Source organism: Physella acuta, unplaced genomic scaffold (genome assembly GCF_028476545.2).
Source record: "Physella acuta isolate Inbredline_101_S28 unplaced genomic scaffold, ASM2847654v3 ptg000138l, whole genome shotgun sequence".
Lineage (NCBI taxonomy): Eukaryota > Metazoa > Mollusca > Gastropoda > Physidae > Physella > Physella acuta.
The window spans coordinates 51,459-65,562 of record NW_026731657.1 but is presented as its reverse complement, the minus strand read 5'-3'; positions in this window follow the sequence as shown (position 1 = coordinate 65,562).

The following is a 14,104-nucleotide window of genomic DNA, read 5'->3' as shown; positions in this document are numbered from 1 at the left end:
AGATGTAATAAATAAAGCATAACCTTCAACAGTTAACAAGTCTAGTGCTAAATACAGACATAATGAATACACTCGAAAGCGATAAAGCCATACTAAAACATCTCTATTAAAAATTAAACTGACCCCATAATGTAGAATAAACTCAAATAATTAAAATATGAGCCCAAAACTATAATCTAAATATTATGAAGTGTTAATTATAACTTAAATACATAAATATAACTAAATCCCGTTCATTGGACAAAACGAAGCTGAGACCGAAATTCTCGGCTCAAAACAGCTAAGTCTGCGCGCGCACAGATAGACGGTTTGCACCGAGAATTTTAGACCGAGCAAACCGTCTATCTTTTAAAACCTGCTATAATTTTGTAAATATCAACAAAACCCATTTTAAAACGCTACAGTATAGTCGGTAGAGAGTTTCTTCGGAGATATCTTTAAAAAAATGTGTATTAGAGCGATCGAGAAGGAAATAATCAGTTTTTTGTCTCTCCTGTAAAATTTACATTTTCTGAGTTAGACGGTTTGCGACCGAGACCATCGGTATATATATATATATATATATATATATATATATATATATATATATATATATATATATATATATATATATATATATATATACTTTCCCTGAGTTAGGTATCCATCAGAGCAGGATGGACTCACGAACGTTCTATTAACTTGGACACGGATTCGAACTCGAGACTTTCGAGTTAGTAGCCTAGCGGTCCGTTAGAAAGTATGATTTCTAACCGCAAAAGCTCCAAGTTTGGAACCGTGGGTAGACAAGGCTTGTTAGCTGGGGACATTTAGGACAGAGGACACCAAATTCAAATAACTGCCGCCTTGCAGATTATTCTTGGGTCTCCAAATACCATAAAGAAAATCAGGCTGAAGTCAGAGTCAACGACTTCTATGAAGCATCACATGTCAAAACGTTCTCAATTAATTTGGAGGAAATATCCTTCAACATCACAACCAAGGTCGATGGAGAGGGAGGAAACCAAAGCTCGTTGGTTATTTCAAATGCTGAATAGGATGACGACTTAGAAATGCGATATCAAAGAACACTATCATCGGCCTAAAATTGTGTACCCATTATTATTTTAGTAGATGCTTAACTCCTTATTTATTAACCTTTTCATTTTGAATAAAATAAATTAGGAAAATCTCTGTAATGGACAGTGGCGTAGGCAGGGGAGTTAGGGGGGGGGGTCATAACCGCCCCCTATAGACCCCTCGGGGTGTAAATCAAAAGTTTGAGGGGGGGGGGATGCAAATCGAAAGTTTGAGGAGGGGGGTGCAAATCGAAAGTTTGAAGGGGAGTGCAAATCGAAAGTTTGTCCCCGGGTTATATATTGCTGGAAAAAAATTGAACCCCCCCCCCCCCGATGAGAGACGATCCTGGCTACGCTATTGGTAATGGATTATTGTATTAATAATATGGGGTTTTTTTTAAATCAAATGTATCCTCTGGTTCAAAAAGGTATTAACTATCATAAAACTACGATACTTTTTACTTTCTCGTATATACGTAGTATAGAGAAAGTATTGTAATCGTGCAAAAAAAAAAAATCGAGATTTTTACAAATCTCGACGTTTTACACCTCACTGATACGGAAAAACATAATTTTGCAATCTTGTCCGTATGTCTGTGTGTGTGTCTGTGTGTGTGTCTGTCCGTGTGTAAACACGATAACTTGAGTACCGTTACAGCTAGGTTGATGAAATTTCATATATAAGTATTTTATCAAAATCGTAGATCCGTATCAACTTTTGAGCGATTTCCGATAACCGGAAGTGGTACTTTTCCTACTTTGAATTTTTTAAAAGCCTATAACTTGAGTACTATTTCAGATAGATAAATGAAATTTCACATGTAAGTAAAAGATCTAATTCTCTACCTTCTGTTAAATTTTGAGTAATTTCCGTTGACTGGAAGTAGTAATTTACGCTACTTCCGATTTCTCAAAAAACTAATGTAAATTTTTATAGTACTAATAATATTGCGCACTATTATACGCGTTTTTATTCGGCGTTTGCTTGGTGCGCAATGTTTTTTTATGAGATTCTATTCTATTTTTAAAAGTTTAAGTATTTAAAATGGATTAAAAATCATAACTATATCCCCAGTTACCATCCCCTGTTGTTTTATATAAGAATATTCGAGAAAGTTTAGGGGAGATCACTACCGGTTTATTTAAAAATCAATTTCTAGTAATAAATCAAAAAGATAATATTGAGTGCATGTGTGCATTGTGGCGTAAAGTAAAATAAAACCAGGCTGCCTAATCAAATACTGGCAAATCTTAACTAAAACAATAACACACATTACAGGCTATGTTAATTCAGTCTTGTTTGAAACCCACGTATCAAAGTAACATCGGTCACCTGTGACAACTCAAACTGTTATCAACCTAGTCTCAAGGTCAACTGACCGCGCAAGATCACATTTAATGATCAGTTGCTGTATCGATTTCTCGGGGATCCTGGGAGGTTTTATTGATCGGAGATGGTATCGAATGTTTGACGTGTTCTACATTACTGATACCGACTGGTGGGTTTTATTTTTAACGGTTTACTGCACTGGTGGGATTTATGCTTTAACAATTTTGCTGCATTGGTGGAATTTATTTGTAACATATTGTTGCGCTGGTAGGATTTATGCTTTCACAATTTCGCTGCATTGGTGGAATTTATTTTTAACATTTTTTTTGCGCTGGTGGGATTTATTTTTAACGTTTTGTTGCGCTGGTGGGTATTATATTTTAACGTTAATTGCACTAGTGGGAATTATATTAATCATTGTGTGCACTGGTGGTATTTATGTTTAAACAGTTTGTTGAATAAGTGGGATTTTTAAAAATTTATATTTTAACGGCCTGTTAGCAATAGATTGAAAGAATGTGCTTATGTCTCCAATGATGTGAATACGAATATAGTCTTGCAAAACAGGAGGTTTTACAAAGTTGCACATGATTATGGTTTCCACTTAAGATCGCACGCCTTAGTATTTTTACTTTCTCGTATATACGTAGTATAGAGAAAGTATTGTAATCGTGCAAAAAAAAAAATCGAGATTTTTACAAATCTCGACGTTTTACACCTCACTGATACGGAAAAACATAATTTTGCAATCTTGTCCGTATGTCTGTGTGTGTGTGTGTGTGTCTGTCTGTGTGTCCGTGTGTAAACACGATAACTTGAGTACCGTTACTGCTAGGTTGATGAAATTTCATATATAAGTATTTTATCAAAATCGTAGATCCGTATCAACTTTTGAGCGATTTCCGATAACCGGAAGTGGTACTTTTTCTACTTTGAATTTTTCAAAAGCCTATAACTTGAGTACTATTTCAGATAGATAAATGAAATTTCACATGTAAGTAAAAGATCTAATTCTCTACCTTCTGTTAAATTTTGAGTAATTTCCGTTGACCGGAAGTAGTAATTTACGCTACTTCCGATTTCTCAAAAAACTAATGTAAATTTTAAAAGTACTAATAATATTGCGCACTATTATGCGCTTTTTCATTTCGCGTTCACTTGGTGTGCAATTAATTTGTCTAAGAGATTTTATTCTATTTTTACAAGCTTTTATTTAACTCACTTCCTCGTCAGTCTGTCTGTCTAGACGGAAACGCAGGAGTGAAAATTCGGACAGTTCTACTTGACCGATACGATTGACAGTTGGCACGTGGGTCAAGACATGAAGACAATGCAATCTGAAACTAAATTTGACTTAATTGGATGCCTAATTAATTTTTTATGAATTAATTAAAATTTGGACCGAATTAGTAGGCATGTCTAGCCAACCACACCACACGCGTCATCACCTTCAATAGCTGCGCCATCACGTAATGGCTCCGTTCAAAAACCATTGCGCGCCTACTGAACGTGTTGTTCAGTAGGCGCGCAATGGTTTTTAGTCATGTAACTCTATTGTAAATAAAACATGTAAAGTACTGAAAAAAAATTCATAAAAAACGTTTTAATAACAAGCTTTTATGTAATGATGCACTAAAAAGTAGAAAATAAATTATAGACTACTATTTAAATAACTATAAAGAAAAGCGTGGGTGTCTTCCTTAACATTAGTAAAGGTATCCAATAGATACTAAAGTGACCCACGCTTTTCTTTATAGTTATTTAAATAGTAGTCTATAATTTATTTTCTACTTTTTAGTGCATCATTACATAAAAGCTTGTTATTAAAACGTTTTTTATGAATTTTTTTTTTACAAGCTTTTATTTAACTCACTTCCTCTGTCTGTCTGTCTAGACGGAAACGCAGGAGTGAAAATTCGGACAGTTCTACTTGACCGATACGATTCACAGTTGGCACGTGGGTCAAGACATGAAGACAATGCAATCTGAAACTAAATTTGACTTAATTGGATGCCTAATTAATTTTTTATTAATTAATTAAAATTTGGACCGAATTAGTAGGCATGTCTAGCCAACCACACCACACGCGTCATCACCTGCAATTGCTGCGCCATCACGTAATGGCTGCGTTCAAAAACCATTGCGCGCCTACTGAACGTGATGTTCAGTAGGCGCGCAATGGTTTTTAGTCATGTAACTCTATTGTAAATAAAACATGTAAAGTACTGAAAAAAAAATTCATAAAAAACGTTTGAATAACAAGCTTTTATGTAATGATGCACTAAAAAGTAGAAAATAAATTATAGACTACTATTTAAATCACTATAAAGAAAAGCGTGGGTGTCTTCCTTAACATTAGTAAAGGTATCCAATAGATACTAAAGTGACCCATGCTTTTCTTTATAGTTATTTAAATAGTAGTCTATAATTTATTTTCTACTTTTTAGTGCATCATTACATAAAAGCTTGTTATTAAAACGTTTTTTATGAATTTTTTTAAAACTTTAAGTATTAAATATGGATTAAAAATCATGTCTATAGCCCGAGTTCCCATCCCCTGTTATTTTATATAAAAATATTCGAGAAAGTTTAGGGGAGATCACTCCCGGTTTATTTCATTGGTTAGAGTGTGGACGCCAAACGAAGAAATTAAATATGTTACAATTGTTGTGTGTGTACAAATGGATACCGTCTTATCATTTTAACTATTTACTGCTCCAAATTACTAAAAGTAGAAAAAAATGCGAAAATATATGAAATAATTTTTTTAAATTGTTAAAATGTATGTTTTCTGTTTGTAGGTATTTCTGATGGGTTCTACAAATGAAAGAAACACACACTCCACGTCTACCTATAGGCAACTCGTTTAACGCTATGAATGAGACCGTTCTCCACACCGGGAATATTCCAGAACCGGACATCGGGATGGGTCAGGTGTCATGGCGATGGGTCAAGGTCACTGTAGCCTTCGTGGTGACCTTCCTGATCATCTGCAACAATTTGATCAACCTGACGGTGTTGTGGAGGATGCAAGATATCGGCGTCAGAATGAAGGTAAATCGATACATTTTCCTGTATGCGATTCAGAGGCGTAGCGATGTGGGGAGGGGAATATGTCACCGGGCGCCGACGTTAGGGGGCGCCAAAATGGGTTGTAAAAACAAATTAAAATGTTAATGTAGCTGCATTTTTGCAGTTTGAGGGGGGGGGGGTGCAAATCGAAAGTTGGTGCAAAACGAAAAGTTGAGTTGGGGGGGGGAGGGTGCAAATCGAAAATTTGCTCCCGAGGGGGCGCCAAATTAAAAGTTTGTCCCTGGGCCCCGGAAAGGGTCGCTACGCCTCTGATGCGATTACATATGGGTGTATCAACTAAATGCACATATGCATAAATAGGTTCACAAGGAGTTTCTCTCAGTCATCTCTTCGAGGCGTGGGGCGTGTACCCCCCCCCCCCCCTCCGGTGAAAGTCTGCCCCCCCCCTCCCCATAAAAAATATTGAATTTTGAAAGAAAACATTTACTTTTCCAGTTTCCGACCTTCGCACCCCCCCCCCCACCCCCACCCCCGGAGAAAAAAAGTCTGAAAGAAACACTGGTTACAGACATCTATATCTAGATTATTTTGTCTGTGTGTTCCAGATCCTTCTCATCAGTCTGAGCACCTCAGACATTTGTCTGGGTTTCGTTGTCTGCCTGCCTAGTCTGGTCTCTGGCATTCTGGGATACTGGCCATTCGGTGACGTCATCTGCCAGATATCCGGAGCGATGAACGGTGTGACCATCAGCGTGTCCATGTGGTCGTTGATGTCTATCAGCATAGAGAGGTGTGTGGTAGTCCACAAACCGTTCCAGTAAGTCGAGATCATTAACATAAATTATGCTTAATAGCCTTTGATTTTCCTATTTTCCATTATGAGTTATATAAAGGGAAGTTAATGGCAGAAAATCACAAGTGTATAGAGAGGAAAGAGATTTTTTTTTTAAATTTTTGTTGAATTTAATTAGACAACCAGGGTTATTAAAGATAGAACTATATTTTTTATATATTGAAAATATATTTCTGCTTTATTTATCATCAGGTTAGAGTATTTATGATGAAAGTCATTTAGAGTTTCTCTTCCAAAGTTATTATGCCCAATGCCACCTAAGAAGCCGGTTTAAGGGCAATCAGTTGAGCTAGTAGAAGTGTCATTCATGTGTAAGATAGACGGGTTAAATAACATGTCTTCATTGGAACATGAAATCTGAGTTATGGGAACTTTTGGTGGGGCGGTAGAGCGAATGGCTGTCAACCCGAAAATTTTGAGTTCGGTTCCTGGGTTTGTGTTGGTAGAAACTCTATGGATCTAAACGACTATGATGAGTATCGGCATCGTGGTATGATAAGTAAAGACAGTTGAGCAAAGTACTAACGAAACTATCCCCTTATTTTTCCAATGTCAGAGATATTAACCCTATACCTTTTGCTATTTAGGCAGCAAGGTTTGAAAGGGTAACTTCCATAATCTAAGATTAAATTAGTGCAACACGCAATTAGTAAAACAAAAAATATACACCTTATTGTCTGCAGGTAATTACAATATATTACACGAATGGACATTCCCCGTCCAATGCAGTCTTCAGTACATGAGTAATATTTAGCAATGGAAATCAAAGTTATATACAGTGTTTCTTTCAGACTTTTTCTCCGGGGAAGGGGGGACTTGATATTTTACGGGGGGGGGGGGGGGGGGAGAGGGCAAAGGTAAAAGTATGTTTTTATATAAATTCCATTTCGTTATGGAGGGGGTGGTGGGGGGAAGGGGGTGGTAGACTTTCTTCGGGGGGGGGGGGGGGAGTGTTGAGCCTAGGCGATACTACTCTATGTAACCAGCTTCCATAAATTGAAAAAAAAAACAAATTCCCTGTAAAGAAAGTTATCTCTCCTAGACCATGAATATTATTAGCCAGTTTTGTCTTTTTTTCCGTGCCTGAATTACGTGCTCTTGGATATGTTGCTGGTTCACTACTGTAAGACCGTGCACACAAGGGAGCCTAGTGTAGACCTTTACGTTGTAAAATGGCTTCATTAAATCATTCAAACACACGATTTTATCACAGTCTCCGGTAATTAAAATTAATGAGGTGTTTTACTGTACGACATGGAGTGTATCGAAGTATTAGTATCGAGACCATTATTCCTAGCCGTAACACCAACCTGAACATCAGCCCTAGCCGTAGACTAATTAATGATGATAAGATATTACCTAAACCTTAACCTAACACTAACATCAGGTTGTAGCGATAATCATGTCTTGACCTTTACAACGTGTTCCCATCAAACATAACCACGGCACACTACTATGTTTATTAACTCACACAAATCATTAGAGGTTTTGCTACAGTGTTTTACTGTTACTAATAGAAGAGTTGTTACTCTGTTTTACTCAGTTTTACTCAGTTACTTAAACAACAAAAAATGGTATTCACCCTTTGTTTTGTGTACAGAAAATAAGCAATATCACACTACGTTTCACCGTGGGGATTTTATGTGCATTCTTTTAAAGCTCTTCAGACGAATTGTCACAAAAGTTTTTAGGTAGGTATGTGCTTGTCGACGGAACGGCGTGGCCTAACGATAGAGAGCTAGACTGCAAACACGAGAGTCGCGAGTTCGAATCCGGGTTCAAAACAGTGGAACGTCCCTAAGTCCACCCACTCTAATGGGTTCCTAACTCTCGTTAGGGAATCAAAGGCTGCTGAGCATCAATTAATCAAGAAAATACTCTATCATTTTATTTTAAAGAAAATATTTAATTTGAATTAATATTTTTCATTTTTATCATAAATTAAACGCACAAATTTTCATATAGGTCACGAGCAGAGAATCGATACCACGCAGTCGCCCTCGGTATCGCCGCCATCTGGATATTCAACACTTTGTTTTTTACAATGCCGATATTTCTGGAATCGGATTATCTGTACTACAGCTACGATACCGCCTTGATGAGCTGCAGTTTTAAGTGGAAGTCTGTCTTTTACTTCATGTCGGCCAAGTTCCTGTACCCTGTACTGTCTGGCACCGTACTTATCGTCACCAGTCTAAAGGTAAATCCTGACAAAACGTGTGGGGAGGTAAATCATGACTAAAGTAAGGGGAGGTGAATCATAACAAAAGTGTGATGATGTATATCCTGACAAAAGTGTGGGGAGGTAAATCATAACAAAAGTGTGGGGAGGTAAATCATTAAAACAATGATGAGGTTAATCATTAAATATAAGATGAGGTAAATCATAACAAAAGTTCGATGATGTAAATGTTAACAACAGTGTGTTGAGGTTAATCATAACAAACAAGTTATGAGGTAAATCAGAACAAAGGTGTGGGGAGGTAAATTATGAAAAAATTGTAATGAGGTAAATCCTGAAAAAAGAATGTGTTAAGGTAAATCATAACAAAAATAGGATGAGTTAATTAATAACAAAAATATGATGAGTTAATTTTTAACAAAAATATGATGATGTAATTCTTAACAAAAATATGATGTGGTAATTCATACTAAAAGGGATTTTGGATATAAAAAATCATGTCATATTTCTGTCTTCTTCAATACTTTTTTTGTGTCACCATTCTAAAGGAAAAATGGAAATACAGTGTGTTCGAATAAAAAAAAATGCGTTAAATCCATGTTTGTATGATACTGTTACTGCTAATTTCAGGTTAGCTGGTAAACTATTTTTTTTAAACTGCTTCAAATTTATCCTATTGATGTTTTACACGTAGGTACCTTGTGCGAGCTTAAAAAAAAATCTAAAATGCCAACATACAAGATAGTGTAGGTTCAATTTAAGTCTGAGATGTTAGGATATAATGGAAATATATCCAAACGCTCATAAAAGCCAACATACAAGATATATTAAGGTCAATGAATATATGTGATGTCAAGATATAATGGAAATATATGGTCATCCTTTTTCCCAGGCCTTGTTTTGGTCTATCTAATTTAAGACAGTTCACCGACAACGAACACTTCCAGTTTAATAATACTCACAACATACAACAGCGACTAAGGTTACCGACATTCTTTACAGAAAAAAATCGATAATCTCAAGGTGGTATTTTAAAAAGACACCCGATAACCGGGTAATTACATTTAATGATGGTCAGCAAAAATAGGAAGATGTTTCAAACTTCAGAAGTCAGTCAGTGACTTGATGTTGTGATTCGGTGCATGACTCATCCCCGTCTAAGTACCTGAGAACCAAACAAAACGATGAGAACTATCGCTGCTAATGAAACTTATGAATCAGTATTAAAACTAATGTTATTTTCTGAGTTTTGATCAACCCTGTGTTTTGACAGGTAAAAAATATCTCTTCCCACGTTTTAGTTATATGTGTTTTGCTGACAATACGGATTTTTTTTTAAGTAAGTAACGTTTTGAAAAAAATACTTTCAGTTAATGCTAGCGTCTGTAATAGATTTTTTAATTTTCTGTTTAAATAAACTAACTGCTCGAAAGGTGGGTTGGGGGGGGGGGTTATTGTCCTTAACGACCTACTGATAGTGTTTTAAAGCAAATATTTTCAGTGGCAGCATTGGAACTGTCGAATTCACAAATTATGAATTACTGAAAAGTAGAAAATAAAACAATTAAATAGCGGCATATGATATGCCGCGGGTCGGCTCGTAAGTATTTATTCTATAAAAACCTAGAGATGGATTTTTAAAATAAATTTTATGTCGTAAAGTTTGAAGACATATACCAATGTTAAATATAGTTTTCATTTAAATTGTATGATATACATCGGCTCATTCATTATATTATTATGTGGTAAGAAGGTTTGAATTACCCATGTTCTTGTGTCCTTGTTTTACAGATACAATAGTTAAGGTCAATGAGTAACCAGTTAACGTGTACACTTTTGTTACAGATACAATAGTAAACACGTATGAGTTACTAATTGTCGTGTGTATTTGTTTTACAGATATACTAGTAAGAATGTATGAGTTACCAATGAACGTGTGCACTACTTTTACAGCTAGACTACTGATAGTGTATACGTTGCCAATGATCATGTACTATTGAGTTACAGATACACTACTGTTAATTTATGCGTTACCAATGACCCTGTACCCTTGTGTTACAGATACACGTTGCCTTAAAGGAAGTCCAACTAGCCAGGAAGAGATGGATCTCATCACCAGCACCAGACACAGCCCACACACGACACACCCATGACCCACACACGACCCACACACGACACACCGTACTGAAAGACACAGCCGTAGCTCCCGACACCTCCACGTCCCAACTTTCTGGAATATCTTCGTCTACGCCGGACACCTTACCGAATTCACATTCCAACGATACGGCTGATACGGAATGGATCCCAGGCAGATCTTACGATAGCCTTGAACTTCAGCCACGAGACGCACCTTCAGAAACGAACGGCTCGAAGACGCATCTGTGTAGTAGGGTAGAGAGTAGGTTTGTTAGTGAAAACGGCGAAGATTTCAGCGCCAACACGGTAGAGCCGAAAAAAACGTCAAAACAGAAAAAAGACGTAATAAAAAAATGTCGGAAGTCGGAAATCGCACCGTTGAGTGACGGAAAAGCGGAAACGGCGTTTTTTAAAATGGACGCGTTGAACCGATTTAAGAGAGCGTTTTTAAAAAAAGAAAACATAAATCGTCGAAAAATTACTAAACAAGCAACCGATGATGTCATAGCCCCCATGGTCATGACCAAATCTCGTTTACTCCGAGAAATGAAAGCGAAACTACTCCTTGTCGTCACTTCCGTTTTGTTTTTCACCTGCATCTCCCCGTACATGATATCATCGATGGTGGAGCAGTTTAAACCGGAAGTGTGTTTACCGTCATGGCTAAGATTCGCCGCGCTATGGGCTTTAAACACCAACAGTTTTATCAACGTCTATATATACTCTGCTATCTATATGGAATTCCGACAACACTGTAGAATTCTTTTAGCAAGACTAACATGTCGAAATAAAACACATCAGCCACGGATTAAATCCGACTCGAAGGATTCAATGGACGATAGGTCATCGATTCATCGATCGTTGCAGCTATCACGTCAACGGTCCTCCCACACCCACCTCAACCTCATCGACTCCCCCGGGGCGCGGGGGACGAACCCCCACACCGCCACGGAGAACATGGGCTACCGGAAGCACGAAAGTGATGACGTGGACAACAGGTTAAAGCTGGTGCCACGGGACGATGCTGGGATAGCCTTTCTGGAAGCGCCCGGGTGCCAGACGACCACCCTCAAGTCTCAGAAGTCATCGACACAGAAACCGTTTACCTGCTCCATCAACTCTCTGGATCTGGATCTCTTACCAGATATTGATGTGTGATATACTTTACAGATATTTTGTCAGATTGTGATTTCTGAAAAAAAATATTCCAGAGTGATATTTAACAAGTAAATTATGTACCTTTCACTTTTAAGACCTAACGAAATGAAGCAGATCTCATATGTTTATTGACTTTGGCTTATAACGGAAAAAGGTTTATGGGTTTACTTAGAAATTTCGAAGATAAAAATGTGATATTATAAAAAGTAATAATTCGAGTGGTTAATTTTATTTTGTATTTGAAAAATATTGAATACGAGCCGACCCGCTGCGTATCATACGCCGCTATTTAGTTTTTTGTTTTTTTTTTTTCTACTTTTCAGTAATTTATAATTTGTGAATTCGACAGTACCAATGCTGCCACTGAAAATATTTGCTTAAAAACACTAAACCCCCATCCCCCCCCCCCCCCCCCCACGTGAAAGCAGCCTCCTCTTAGTTACCTCCTCTAAGTTTAAAATCGTTTCAAACTAAATTATCTGCCCCTAATAGCCGTCACCAAACCCGTCTCTATGATTGTAAAATGTAAACAGCGTGAACCACAGCTCACCAGACCATGTGAGGGGGTGGGGGTGGTAGCGATAGAGAGGAAGAGAGGGGACTGTAAGGCGCGCTTGCAGCTTGTTTTCTAACGGCTCCCAGAAGAGAATTATATATATACGAGCCGACCCGCTGCGTATCATACGCCGCTATTTAGTTGTTTTTTTTTCTACTTTTCAGTAATTCATAATGTGTGAATTCGACAGTACCAATGCTGCCACTGAAAATATTTGCTTTAAAACACTAACCCCCCTCCTTTCCCCTAACCCCGACCCTACACCCCCCCCCCCGTGAAAGCAGCCTCCTCTTAGTTACCTCCTGTACGTTTAAAGTCGGTTCAAACTAAATTATCTGCCCCTAATAGCCGTCACCAAACCCGTCTCTGTGATTCTAAAATGTAAACAGAGTGAACACCGCTCACCAGATCATGTGGGGGTGGGGTGGGGGTGGTAGTGATAGAGAGGAAGAGAGGGGACTGCAAAGGCGCGCTTGCAGCTTGTTTTCTAACTGATCCCAGAAGAGAATTATATATATAGATAGACAATATATTTATAAACATGTTGCTACATTTATCGTAGTTTAATTATGAGCCAATACAATCATTGTGTTATTTTGAAATTATTCTAGAATATATTTTAATATGTTAATTGCTGTTTTCTTGCCCGTTTATTTATCAGTTATCGATAGGTTTATTGTTATTTTTATGTAATAACTGTGTTTCCCAAAATGCCCTTATTGTATAACACCGGTCTGTAAAAGTGGTTTATAACATTGGTCGCTCAAACAATGAGAAACATACAAGATATATATATATATATATATATATATATATATATATATATATATATATATATATATATATATATATATATATATATATACCTTTCTTCTTGTGTGAACTTAATAAGTTATGTCTAGAACAGGGGTCTCCAAACTACGGCCCGCGGGCCGGATGCGGCCCGCGAAGTCCTCTCATCCGGCCCGCGGAGATCTTTTTGTCCAAGGAAAAATCGTTTGTCGGTGATTGCTGTGGAACTTTGCCCAGAAAAATCAAAGATATTTCTGGAAAAAACTGGCCCCCGAAGTGAAATTTGATAGTTAATGCGGCCCTCGGACTGAAAAGTTTGGAGACCCCTGGTCTAGAACATACCGTATGTGTTTAAGCCGAACTTGGATGAGAGGCAGACAAAGACATCTCTAACATACAATGAACATCAAATTAACTATAAGGTTGTTTTCCAACATTTCTGCATGTATATGTAACATATGATTTTGTGTCCCACTTGATTCTTGACTCGATTTTTATACAACACTGCATAACATATTCTTTCCACGATTTGGTTGGGATGGATTTTTTTTTTTAAATTCACTTTATTACAGCAAAGGAAAATTAATTATGGACTGATCTTTTTGTTTTTTTTTAATTAAACATCAGTAGACTAATATCAAACAATTCAAACAAAACAGGAAAGCTACAGCGCTGTTTTAATATTGTTACACGCAGTGCCGGTGCCAGGTTATTTAGCGCCCTAGGGGGTCATCCATAAATGACGTCACACTCGTAGGGGGGAGGGGGGGGTCCGTAATTTTGTGACGATGTGTGATGAGGGGGAGCGGGGGGGGGGTTCAGATGTTGCGACGTCACATTTTTGCATTATAAAAAAGCAATGTTAGAAAACGGATTTTTTGACGTTATTTCGCGTTTTAGATAACTGTTTTAATAAATGGTAATAGTGTAGACAAGATTTTGGAAAAATATCGATGTTATAAAAAAATTCAACTTCAATTTTGAGGGGGGTTGTAGGTTGAGGTGT